This window comes from Electrona antarctica, assembly GCF_951216825.1.
Source record: "Electrona antarctica genome assembly, chromosome: 3".
NCBI lineage: Eukaryota > Metazoa > Chordata > Actinopteri > Myctophiformes > Myctophidae > Electrona > Electrona antarctica.
In genome coordinates, this window is record NC_136808.1 from 60,242,496 (window position 1) to 60,256,548 (window position 14,053).

Genomic DNA, 14,053 nt, shown 5'->3' on the forward strand with positions numbered 1-14,053 from the left:
CACAACAACAGTGATCATGAGCAGTGGCGATTAGACTATTTAAAAATATATATTTAAAATGTCCACAGCAGTTGGCACAAACAAAGTTTTGTAACCCTTCTTTTTAGCTAATTTTGCCCTAAGCCTCCTGCCCGATGGCAACAAGTCAAATTCAGAGTGAAGAGGATGGGTAGAATCATTGTAAATCTGAATAGTTTTTTTGGTTATGGAGCGGTTGTATATGTCCTGAAGTTGCAATTGTTTGTCTCCAATGATCTTACTTGCCTGGTTGACTACCTGGGTGAGCTTGTTTTTATCTCTAACTGAGAGATTCCCAAACCAGGACACGATGTTAAAAGTGAGAACACTCTCAGTGAGTGATCTATAGACCATGGTCAGGGTGTGTTTACTGGCATTAAACCTTCTCAGTTTCCTGAGAAGATAAAGCCGCTGCCTTGCCTTTTTGTAGATGTTATCTGCATTGGTCTGAAAGGTGAGTTTATTGTCTATGGTCGTTCCCAGATATTTAAAGTCACCCAATTTGTGTTGCATATTAAACTTTCTTTTTTTCCCCGTGCAACTTGATGTTGGCTGTTGAGATTTGAGATCATAGCTTGGAAATATTCCACAGGGTTTTATTTTAAAGGACCACTTCACCACTTTTCAACATCTCTTCATATAATTGGTCCTCACTAATGTTCATGATAAAACACCACCATTTTTTTCCTACTCAGTCTGTGTCTTATAGGAGGGCTTTGGGCAGTTCGGACACCCGTCCACCAGTGACATCATCATTAGGCAGATTTTTTTTAGACAAGATTTGTTTTAAAATATATTTAGATTTGTATTATTGTGAGAACGATGGCTTCAACTTTTGTATTGCAACTTTTCAGGAAAAGAAAGCCTGCCGTTTCTATTAGCTTGGATTCACCATCGATGATGTCACTGGTGGACGGGTTTCTGAACTGCCCACAGCCCTCCTAAGAGACACAGACTGAGTAGGAGAAAATGGTGGTATTTTATCATGAACATTAGTTAGGACCAATTATAGGAAGAGAAGTTGAAAAGTGGTGAAGTGGTCCTTTAAGTGTCTATGGGTTGTCTCCAAGTGTTGCTGCCACACTTTAATGGCTTCATAGACTAATATGTCAGCACTATCATCAGTGTTGTGTAAATTAAATTATTGCTTGTATTAATTTACTATAGTCATGTTAATGATGTCACATTAATGTTTGTACACATTATGACGAACAATTTAAAACATTTGAAGAAAGAAAAAGACAAAGAGAAAGACGTTTATGTAGGCCTACAGTACCACTTCTTGGCTAGTCTGCATGGGTCTCTCATCTCTCTGCTGCTGCTCTGTCTTGTGGATGTTCAATTTTCAATTAACCCTGGCACTGCTCCTATATGAGTCACTCCCTCTGTCTACACCCTAAGGCGATTTCTGAAAGATGGAAAATGAGCTTCTTCACTGCCTGCATGTGTGAGTTCAGATTGACCGTCACCTACCCACTGAGGAGAAAAATGCATGACAACAAACAGATGGACCGTTTTCTTCTATACAGTATAAGCGTTGTGAAGATGTTCATTTGAGCAAGAGAAAACTTTCTCCCTGCATGGTTCACAACAGGAAATGATCATCAGGAGGGCAGGGTAAGTTAGAGGAGGTGGTCTCTCTCTCTCTCTCTCTCTCTCTCTCTCTCTCTCTCTCCCTCTCTCTCTCTCTCTCCCTCTCTCTCTCTATAGGCTATATCTATCTGTTTACCGTTCTCTTAGAGCAGGGGTTTCCAACAGGTGGACCACTGGTGGTCCGTGGAGGTATTGCATGTGGTCCCTGACCATGCATATGGAAATGTAAGATTTGTTGATTTTTGTTTTAAATTTTCTATCCACCCGTGAAGTGAATGACCTGGTGACCTATCATGTCCGGTCCATGTAGTCATTTACTGACAAGTTGGAGGGAACACATGGGATGCAACTAAAGAGTACACTAATCTTAGCCCAATTATACCAAAGTGGTCCCCAGGTTGATTCTAAGTCAGGGTGGTGGTCCTTCATTCACAAACAGTTGAAAACCCCTGTCTTATCTCGTGTATACAGCATACATAATTAACATAACCTCAATGTAGACGCAGGAAAGTTTTATATGGTTTATAAACTGCCCGAGACGTCCTCGTGTGGAAGGCCTCTTAGATGAAAGCTGCTGTTTCCCAAGCACTCTGGAAGCGTTGGCTGTTTTGGGTCATAATGGATGAGACAGTCGCGCTCTGCGAGAGGCCAACAAGCATCCAGCTTCCTGTCCTTGTGGTTACAGTGTTAGAACAATCCTATAGCTTCATTAATTTATCTTTGTCTGCCCCGCAACACGAAACATGCTTTTAGCGGTGGGCTCATTAAAATGCATTTTCATAGGCCAATGTCTTCAGGGAATTAACACATTCCAAGAGATGCTTCCAGGGCCCTTCCAGCTAAATAATAATAAATACATTTGATTTATAACAAACTTTACATTCTTGCAAATCTCAAAGTGCTGCAGGGTTTAAATACAAGTCATAAAAACAGCATAGGCAACCAAACAGGTAGTTTATTAAGTACCTTTATGTTTTGTTTTATTTCTCTGTGAAATCTGCTGGGCACTTGTCTCTATTCTGAATAAAATCCATGGGCATCAATTGTGTTAACATGGGACCCTACTAGGCTAAACTAATGGTCAAAATGAAAAGCAACTATAGGTAATAACAAGCCCAAGAATATAGAAAACGCTTTGTTAAAAAACAAATGTTTGTCATAGATGCACTGATGGGTCAGAACTTGGGAGATCTTGAATTCAGTTGATGGGGAGCCAGTGAAGTATACGGAGGGTTTAATAATGTGGTCAAATGTACGCACTTTCATCAGGATCCTAGCAGTGTTTGAATGTACTAAAGCCTCTGCAGGCTAGGGATCCCGTCCCGACGAGTAGTGCGTTTCAGTAATCCAGCTTGGAGGAGACAAAGGCATGGACCGGTTTCTCAGCATCTGTCAGGGTGAGTGTGGGGCTTAAACCTCTTAAACCCCAGGGGGGTCCAGGAGGGAAAATCAAAAATATCGGAGTTGGAACCTAAGACCTTGACCAGCCCCATTTACCCGCTGAGAGCTGTTCATGAGGTGGACAGCCTCTGCCCCCGCCAGCGGGGGGTTGGGGCTCTATGTGATTTAGGAAACAAATGGACCCTTACAGGCCATATCAAATACAGTCTGGAGCTCTCTGGACCCTTACAGGCCATATCAAATACAGTCTGGAGCTCTCTGGTGCCCTTACAGGCCATATCAAATACAGTCTGGAGCTCTCTGGTGGAGCTGTTGCCCCATGACCTGACAACGGATAAGCAGTTGAAGATGGATGGATGAAGATCTGATGTGACACTGGGCAGCTGAGAGAGGGGCAGTGGCGTTGAGACCATGATGGCCATTGATTGATTGATTGATTGAATACTAGTTAGAAATGTACACACACAATAATAATGGACGGTAAGTGGACGTGGACGATAAGTGCTTTGAGCACTTATAAGTGCTCAAAGCACTTATCGTCCACGTCCACTGGACGTACAATGGTTCATTCATTCATTCATACATTGGGAGGTGAAGCTGCGAACAGTCGACGCCAGCGTCCTCACTTCCCACATTCGCAAACCAACGGTGGCAAGTTCACACCAACCGACTCATTGGAGGCAATGTGGGGTTCAAAAAGCTGGATGTACGAGCCTATATCACCTATTTTCGCCAGAAAATAGGTGAATACATTGGTGAATACATAGGTATACATAGGTAAATACATTAACATTTCATGTTAATGTATGGACAAGTATTGTTTACCATTAGTTATCAGCAGGATGGAGGGGGCATCACTCAAAATGGCATTGCCAATGAATCTAGCTACAGCCCATGAATAAAACTTTTCACTTAAAGCTATTTGGGGCCAGTTCTATCATGCCCTCAGCCCTCAGCCCTCCATAACAGGAAACTTTTAAAAAACAATGACATGTCACACGCAGCACGTTTAGGCGTGGCGTGTAAAAGGACACCCAGGGCTGCGTTGGCAGGGAAAGCAGTGGACTAAACAAAGGTGAGATCACCAGTGGCGTGCACAGACATTTAGAGGGGCAGGTGCTCAAGTGAAAAATAGGGCACCTTGTGCAGCGTATGGAACCGGCCGGTTGCCTTAACCCATTTTGACCTGAGATCAGATTCTAAAAATGTCTTCTACATCCTGACAGTTTTCTGAAAAAGCTATGTTTCTATGTCAGTCGTTCAAAAAAAGCACAACATAATGCTAACACCAAAAGGCCATCATATCAGGGGGAGACATTTGGGTTTGACACTAAAGGATATAACACAGCTAGGGGCTGTGGCTCAGAAGGAAGAGCAGGAAAGTTGAAACACTCTAAGACCACCTGATCTCTTCCAGGCCAAGGCATCCATTAGAAATGGATTATATTCGCATCTTCGATGTATTTACAAACTGAGTACTTTTTCCACCACTGACCAGTGACCAGGGACCACCACCCTGACTGAGAATCAACCTGGGGACCACTGTTTGTTGGGAGGGGGGATATGGGCGTGGTGTGGGGGTAAATTAACCTTCCAGATTAAACTCATGATGCTGCTCATTGCAACTTAGGTATGCGCGAGCAGCGAGCAGACATGACATTGCTTGCTTATGGGCACATTTCCTTATAATGGTGACTCAACCAGTAAATCCGACACTTTCCCTTGAGATCCCTTTTCTGTGGAAGTTCTTCACGTCTGACTGCCCAGTAACTGACAAAATTGATGTGTCATACACCTACATAATACGGTCAGGGACAACATTAGCCCTGAAACAAACATGTCATAATCATGACAGTCATGACCCAACTGAAGCCAGTTTTACGCGATCGCTACATTTACACTGACAACGTGTACATAAACATTCAGATTTCAAATATAAAGTACTCACCACGTGTGCCACGGGTGTTAGGAATTTGCTTGGACAGCGATTAGCATTGCTGCATACCGTCCATTATTATTGTGTGTGTACATTTCTAACTAGTATTCAATCAATCAACCAACCAATGGCCATCATGGTCTCAACGCCACTGCCCCTCTCTCAGCTGCCCATTGTCACATCAGAAACCTCATTGGCCATTTGTGCTAACTAGCCTGAAAAACTCATGATTGTTGGTGTTTTTGTGTGTGTGTGCGTGCGTGTGCGCGTGCGTGCGTGCGTGAGTGAGTGAGTGAGTGTGTGATAGGGGTATTTGCAGTGGGCAGACCCTCTCCATTTCCCCCTTAGGCTTGACTTTGTTACAAATGAAAGAGTTCCTGTTGAAACATGTTTCTTCTTCCTTCATCTGAGAAACTCACTGGTAAAACCCTAGTTGACCGGAGTCCTCCAGGGCTCTATCCTAGACCCCCTCCTGTTTGGAGTCCTCCAGGGCTCTATCCTAGACCCCCTCCTGTTTCCACTATAACACTAAACATATTCGGAAACAAAAAGCTGGATGTACGAGCCTATATCACCTATTTTCGCCAGAAAATAGGTGAATACATAGGTGAATACATACAGTAGGTATACATAGGTAAATACATTAACATGTCATGTTAATGTATGGACAAGTATTGTTTCATTAGTTATCAGCAGGATGGAGGGGTCATCACTCGGGGCGGCTGTGGCTCAGGAGGTAGAGCAGGTCGTCCAATAATCCCTGGGTCGGCGGTTCGAATCCCGGCTCCTCCTGTCCACATGTCGAAGTGTCCTTGGGCAAGACACTGAACCCTACATTGCCTCCAATGAGTCTGTCGGTGTGAGCTTGCCACCATTGGTGTGTGAATGTGGGAAGTGAGGACGCTGGCGTCGACTGTTTGCCGCTTCACCTCCCAATGTATGAATGAATGAACCATTGTAAAGCGCTTTCAGCACTTGGAAAAGCGCTATAAAAATGCAATTCATTATCAAAATGGCATTGCCAATGAATAGCTACAGCCCATGAATAAAACTTTTCACTTAAAGCTATTTGGGGCCAGTTCTATCATGCCCTCAGCCCTCCACACAGGAAACTTTTAAAAAACAATGACATGGTCCACACTCAGCAAAAACGCCCAGCTCTCTCTTTTTGTATTATTTATGCCTCTTTTTAATACATAATTTTTGTGTGCAGCAAAACATTCCCGCTAATGCCTTCCTCGGTAGCTGCAAATGCAACTTAAGGCATAAGTCAAAACATTTGGCTGCACAATGGACATCATAAAAGATGTATAAATTATAATAAGAGACGAGTGGTTCCTAAAACTTTTCAAGTTAAAAAAAACAACTTACTACTGTAAGTGTGACACCAAATGAACAGTCCAAAACATGAATTATGTGAAATTTTGGTAACAATGAAATACATTAATTTCAATTTCAGAGAAATGAATTAACAATTAAAATTCCTAATTCCTATTAAATGATATATTAAAAAAAAAAAATCACACCCGTGTGAAGTGAGGGGTGCTCTTATCATCATACATCATGACGTAAAAATGCCTACTTGCTCAGACACTATGATGTACAATTCTCCATTCGTTGTCAATGGGAATGTAATGTTTGTGTAAGAAAACCGGCTCATTTGTTGTCTTAAATCTACACTAATAGCTGAGTATATAGGATGGGCTAGCGCCCCTCAAAGAATAAAGGGGGCGAGGTGGCTCCCTATACTTATATTCAATTTCAATTCAATTCAAAGGGCTTTATTGGCATGAGAAAACATACGTTTACATTGCCAAAGCAGAAAGCACAATACAACAATACAGCAATACAATCAAAACAAAAATGATGTACATTTGAAAGTCAGAATCTTCAATAGATCAATTTCTATATTGTACCAAGATCACTGGATGCAGGTATAGTGCAGGAATATACACAATTATTAGTCTTTAGGGTGGTTGTGTTCCGTTTGATATCCTTCTCCTATCACAGCAACTCACGAATCTTGCTGCTGTGTTGTACTTCGCCCAGCAGATATGGGAGTTTTTTGTCATTGGTCATGTTTTCAAAATCTCCGTGTGTGGTTGTAATCTGTGGGAAGTATGTGTCTCTGATGTCTTGGTACAATGGACAGATGGTTAGGAAGTGTAGCTCGGTTTCCACTTCATTTTCTTTGTAGGTGAGAGTGTTTCTCCATGGAAAGGTGACCATTGTTTGAAACATTCCAACAGGTTCTACATGCATCCTACGCAGCACGTTTAGGGCGTGGCGTGTAAAACGACACCCAGGGCTACGTTGGCAGGGAAAGCAGTGGACTAAATAAAGGTGTATTTTCTTTTTTCCTCTGTTTGTTTGTTTTCCCCTGTTTGTTTTCTGCCCCCCCCCCCCCCCCCCCCCCCCCTTGTGTGTTAGATGTATTGTATATATTATTATTTCTGTTGGTGTAAATAGGATAGGCAAAATAAGCCAATGGCTTCAGCCTATACCTTTTTGGTCTAAATACTAATTTATAATGAAATGTAATCAATGTATTCAATGTTCAATTCTTTGAGCAAAATAAACTAAACTGAACTGAACTGAACTGAACTGAACTAACAACGACAGAGAGAGCTGGTTCATCCAACAATCCCCATCATGCATGGCGCCGTGAGACTGCCACGCCCCAGCCCACGCACCTGCAGTGTGTGTGGGTGGGAAGGCTTTGGATTTCAGGCTACTGTCAGGGGAGATAAAAAAACAGGATGACATGAAATTGACTAAACATTCAAATTGATTTCACGCTTAAAGGTATATTCAGTGATTTCACTTATTTTTTGGATAATCCTCCCTACTATAGAGTGTGCTGACCATATAAGGAGTTCCTCCCTGTCCCCAGTGAGCCCCTGGGGTCAAAAAACCCTAGTTTCAGTTTTGGTGGCGGGTGGCAAAGCCTTCATCCAATCAGGATGAGAGGGGCCTTCCTCCAATCATGATCGAGTGGGGGCGGTCCTTGGTGCACATGCTGTTGGCCTTCCCCCCACTGTAGAGCGTGCAATGCATGTGCACATTTTGTTACCGGGGCGGACTGGGTGGTTTTCCAAATCACCCAAATCACTGAATGCTCCTTTAAGGGCACAGTAACACCGCACTTTTATTCCACCTATAGGGCGGATTCTGCCAATGCATTTCAACGGGAATGGAGAAGATTGCTGCCATTTGCGCATTTCTGCAAAAAACTCGCCACATTCCCATTCAAATGCATTGTCAGAATCCACCTCATGGGTAGAATAAAAGTAGGCTATACAGTGTGACCGTGCCCTAAGCCTAAAGCATGGGTTCCCAAAGTGGGGTCCGGGGACCCCTAGGGGTACTTGAGGGAGTTCCAGGGGGTACCTAGCTCAATTAGAGATATAAGGAACCAAATGGACCCTTATGGGTCTGTAACTCAGAGAGTGTACAAATGGAACTAAATGGATCCTTATGGGTCTGTAACTCTGAGAGTGTTACATTAACAGTGGTTTTACAATATAAATTGGGGGTCCCAGAGATAGAAATGCCATTAAATTGGGGGTCCGAAGCATAATGCGTGTGAATTTGGGGGTCCATGAAATGAATATGTTTCGGAATCACTGCTAGAGCCATAGAAATCCCCCCTTATCGGGGTCACTGGCATATGTTTTCAAATGGGGGTCCGTGGCCTAATAAATGTTGATTTGGGGGTCCTTGACACGAAAAGGTTTGGGAACCACTGGCATTATAGCCAAGGTTAGATCAAGTTAGATATAAATAGAAGTTAGATATAGGTTAGATAAAGTTTGATTTGATTTGATTTGATATTTGTTAGATCCACTGTTGATTTTGACAGCAAATTCTGATTCCGTTTTAGTCATAGTCTTATGAATATAATTCTATTCAATTTGAGTCACCTGAAATGTACAAGTTTGACATCCACAAGTTTGTAGATCTGCTATTTTCAGAGCTATTTTCAAACCAAACATAAAATTACTTGTCTTTTAGTTCTACTGAATCAATGCTCTCAAGGTGTTCCCCAACAATGCTCTCAAGGTGTTCCCCAACAATGCTCTCAAGGTGTTCCCCAACAATGCTCTCAAGGTGTTCCCCAACAATGCTCTCAAGGTGTTCCCCAACAATGCTCTCAAGGTGTTCCCCAACAATGCTCTCAAGGTGTTCCCCAACAATGCTCTCAAGGTGTTCCCCAACAATGCTCTCAAGGTGTTCCCCAACAATGCTCTCAAGGTGTTCCCCAACAATGCTCTCAAGGTGTTCCCCAACAATGCTCTCAAGGTGTTCCCCAACAATGCTCTCAAGGTGTTCCCCAACAATGCTCTCAAGGTGTTCCCCAACAATGCTCTCAAGGTGTTCCCCAACAATGCTGCCATTTTTAACCCATGCATATGTTCATAAAGTTGAATTGGTCCCAATACTCTTAACGCTCACTCTCTGTCTCTCAGGATGGCAGTACAGAAACCAGCTTAGCTACTAGTGACATTTTAAACAAGATTTTGTGAGTTTTAGATTGGCTGTATTCATTAAGATACAGTGTAGAAAACACTAGGGGGCCTAGAATAGAGCCCTGGGGGACACCAGTTCAAATATTTAACGCATTCAAACATCTGTCATTTTAGATGTTAGCTATAGCAACGCTTAGGATTTAGTGGTTCTCAAAGTCAGCGTGACATGTTTTTCTTTTTTCTTTAGACAAATCTTGCCACAAAACATTTTCAGAAAGAGTGAAAGTTTGAGAATTTGTAGAATCAGCCTCAGGTCTTAAACTGGTTAAGCATATATGGGTTTAAGTGGTTAAACCTAACCTTAAGCCTAACCCCTAACCTCTCTAAAGCCTGAAACTGCAGGCTCCAGCTCTGCAAGGACTGTGAAATATATCCTGAACCAGTGGCGTGCACAGACATTTAGAGGGGCAGGTGCTCAAGTGAAGAAATGGCACCTTGTGCAGCGCGTGGAACCAGCCGGTTGCCTTAATAGTGTGAGATTTATAGATTTTGGGGCCTAAATAATGTATTAGAAGCTTTTTTTTTATCAAGAATTGATCAATGTCACCATGGTCCACATACTGTACAGTGTACACTGTACAAAAAAAGCACATTGCCAAAAGGGCAGGGGGTGCTCTAGCACCCCCTAGTGTATATCTGTGCACGCCACTGTCCTGAACCAAGAGAGAATTAGGGAATTATGATCCAAATAAATTATAGATTCTTAAAGGTGGTGTGTTCAATGTTCATGGATGGTTTATGGCACTGGTGCAATGGAGCCATGAGTGCCCAGGGGCCCTTGACGGCCAGGGGCCCCTGGGTTGGGCCCTGTACTTACCCTGTACTTATCTAAAATGTAATCAATACTGAATTCACTCAAATACTGTATACATGTGCGCCCCTCAGTGTATATACAGTAGGCCTAGTATAACCATCTGACTAATCTATGTAACTATTATCTATTATCTAACAAACTAAGTAACTAACTATTATGCTATTTAAGATTACAAAAATATATAATGATAATGATAAAATGTGCTTTCTTGTCCTAAATGCATTATAACTACAACTTGACACTTGTCAGTGTGTTTGCCTGCCCACTGCCTATAGGGTGTGTTCATTGTTAAAATGAGTACTACTGGAGTATAGAAGGGAGTTCCAGCCGTGCCTCTAGGAGTCTAGCCTATAGCAGGCCAGTCTGGTGCATCTCAGAAGCAGCCAGGACAGATAACATGCAAACAAGAAGGCACTGGAGCAGCTCAGACGATTTAGGCCCTTAGTTTATTATAACAGGGTGCAAGTAAAAAGTGACAACGTTTCGATGTGTAAGTTACATCTTCGTCAGGTGAAGATGTAACTTACACATAAGTCGTCTGAGCTGCTCCAGTGCCTTCTTGTTCGCGAGTACTACTGGAGCTCTGTATAAATCTGCAGTTCCTCCTGTTCACTGAGGACAGAGCCACCGTGTTTTGAATATGTAAATGTACTCACTCAGAGTCATACATATTGTGAAAACATTTGGTAGGGGAAAAACGAGCCATTTCAATGCTTGCGCAAAATTAGTTCAACACTATCGTATATAATGTACAATTCAATTAGCATTTCTTCTACACAGTGTTGTTTTGAGACAGAAAAGACTCGAGCTTCTTTGGTTTGGAGACTGTCTGTCTTCTCTTTGGGACGAGTCCATACACGTCTGACTCTGATCGGAATGTCTCCTAGTCTCCTCCGTGTTGCAGCCCAGACACAGACAGCTGTGTGCATGATGTTGCCCCCTCCCAGCCCATTTACTTGTGTCTACTCTCGACTCCTGGCCAATCCACTGTGCGCCCGTATCCTCACTCCTCACTGTGTGTGCGTGTGTTTTGCAATAGCACGGCGCTCACTACAGTTCTCTCCGCTCCGGAGAACCACCACCACCACCACACACAATAAGTCACTCCTCCGTGGGCGAGGAGGCTTTTCCCACACGAGTGGAGGAGGAGGAGGAGGAGGAGAGAGGAGAGCGCTACCTGAGTGGGTGACGGAAGTATTTCCTCATTATTTGCCTTCTTGAGAAGGGAGTCGCTGAATCATAGGGAGGCATTTGGCAGACAGGTGAGTCTGTGTGCGCTCCGACCAGGACAACTCAACTGCGGAATTTATACATTGGATATTGCAAACCGGTCTCAGTGGAGTTTTAAAAAACAGAGGTAATTATATAATTCAAACCGTATTATCTTATCAGTTTGTCGTTGTTCACGTCATCCAGGACCATTCAGTCATTCATTCATTCAAAGTGGGTCAACACCCAGTTTTGTTGCAGTTGTCATTCAGTGTGTCTATAATAACATGTATTATACGTGGCAAATTCACCGGCTTTAGGCTATTCACTGTCAAATTCTAGTAGGCAGCCTGATACGGTATAGCCTATATCTATAGCCTACTTTTGAAGTCAATAATTTTAAAGTAAAAGAGGGAAAATCTACTCCGTGTATTTGTGAATTTTGAATGGTTGGTTGTTGTATTCATTTCAACCTGACGTCGAAATGTTTGGGACTTGCTTGGCAGTTTCTTTTTGGGGGGAGTTTGCCGAAGAAGCCACCACAAGCATGTTACAGCGGCGTGTGTGTGTGTGTGAGTGTGTGTGTGTGTGTGTGCGTGCGTGACGGTGTCCCATGTCAAAAAGAACAGATTGTAGATAATTGTGGCTATAGCGACACCGTCGTACGTACCACGGGCTATAGGTGCGGGCTATAGGTGTAGGCTGTAGGCTGGCTACTGGCACCTGTCTGGGGACGCGTCGCGTCTCTTTGGCACGACAACGTTCCCAAGGAGCCAGCAGCGGAGCAGCGCCCTCACTCGAGGAGGACGCTGTCTGTCTCCGTGCGCTCGGATTGGATTCCTCTTTACTTCCAGCGACAGAATCTAATGATATTGCTGTGTGCGCTGACTAAAAAGCATGTCCGTTTTGTCGCTATTAATTGGCAGAAAGACGGGGTTTTGCGCATACAGGGCGCCGAGACGAAGGCTTCCAAAATGTCCACACATACTAGCAGACTCAGAGTAGACAGAGAGCCCCCCCCCCTTGTAGAAATAGGAAAACATTATGTTAGGCTATTTTTCCAGTCACCTGCATTTCGAAGATACCTTGGCTGAACCCGGATCTCTAAAGTCTAAAGAAAGAGACTGAAGTGGTTTAATCTGGCTGCCGATACTATATCATATACTCTTAACTGTCTCCTATACGAGCTGCAGAAACACTTCTCATTCGGAGCGTAAAAGCGCACCTCGGAGTAGGTGGGCTGGCTGGGCCTGGGGCTTAAACAACACAACACTGCTATGAACGAACTCCTCCATATAAGATCAGATGTCATGTCAATGTCAATCACATCGAACTGTTCATGATGTGAAGTGACCACTGACTGACGTGCTGGCCCGGCTCTCCTCTGATCGCCTGCTGTAACAGCAGCAGCCCCAACACGCGTGGGAGGCGTCAAGGCGCTCCTCCACGCACCGCGTCACGCGGCAGTGATTGAGCTGTGAAATATGGACGGATTTAGGCACGACTCGATCTGTGGTGGGAGGGTTTTGGGGACATGCCATGAATGCATGTTGTATCACGTCGCTTTCCGTCTCTCTCTCTCTCTCTCGCTCTCTCGCTCTCTCTCTCTCTCTCTGTCTGTCGTGGATTGGTTTGAGTAGAAACATCCACACAGGTTTCCGCCGCGGGGCGCTCAGCTGGAGAGGCTGCCTCCATCCATCCTTTCCACGCACGCGGGTGCGCGCGTGTCGACAGACGGATTTAAATATGGTTTCTCAGAGAGCACCGAGGACAGGCTCCCCACAGTCTCCAGTGTGATTGGTCTAGGCAGCCAGCGCCTTTTAATAAACGCGTTTCAATGGAGGTAAAACATGACGATAGAGAAGAACCAACTGGAAATGCAGAGAGCGAGAATAATAGCGAGTCTGGTAAGATTGGATTCTCCTTTTTCCGCAAATCGCATTTTAAAACGTTAGCTATAAGACATGTTTGCCATTGCCATCTATGGGCCGCGTGCGCAATTATCGAGCTCAAAGCTAATTAAGATAGGCCTATTCCTCAATTAATGTCAGGTGCAGTGATGCTGTTGATTCGTTAAGGATGTGTATTAAATCAACTGTGCAGGGAAATAGAACACATACTGTAATCATGAAGAGACAGAAACACCTGCAGGGACATCTTTATGTTTTTGGATTCATGCCTTATCCTCTAATTGGCTCTTACACGTGATTGATGACTGAGGCACATGATAGATCAACCTTTATTGTGATTGATTGAATATTTTATTAGACAGAAATAAGCATATAGTCAAACACTTTGTCTATTAAGGATTACACCCCAAAAGTCCTTGGCTCAATACATCATCAATAACTCAATAAAATCACAAATATAAAATATTATATATATATATATATATTTATATTTATATTTATATCTATATTTTAGATGTGGCATAAGACAGTGGTAGCCTACTAACTATAGAGTCATGAACCAAACCAAGATACAGTACATTGATTGATTGATTGATTGAAATATTTATTAACAGTTTGCAGAATTACAGTACATTTCAAGCAC

The 14,053-nt window shown here is 43.3% G+C and overlaps 1 protein-coding gene across 1 annotated transcript in view; it reads left to right on the top strand.

Moving 5' to 3' along the window:
- Positions 1-11,522: 11,522 nt before the first annotated feature.
- Positions 11,523-14,053, top strand: part of ano1a (anoctamin 1, calcium activated chloride channel a) — a 141,812-nt gene continuing 139,281 nt past the window's right edge. Inside the window, exon 1 of the mRNA XM_079496429.1 lies at positions 11,523-11,648. The gene's annotated coding sequence lies outside the window, so the exon portion shown is untranslated. The remainder of the gene's footprint in view (positions 11,649-14,053) is intronic.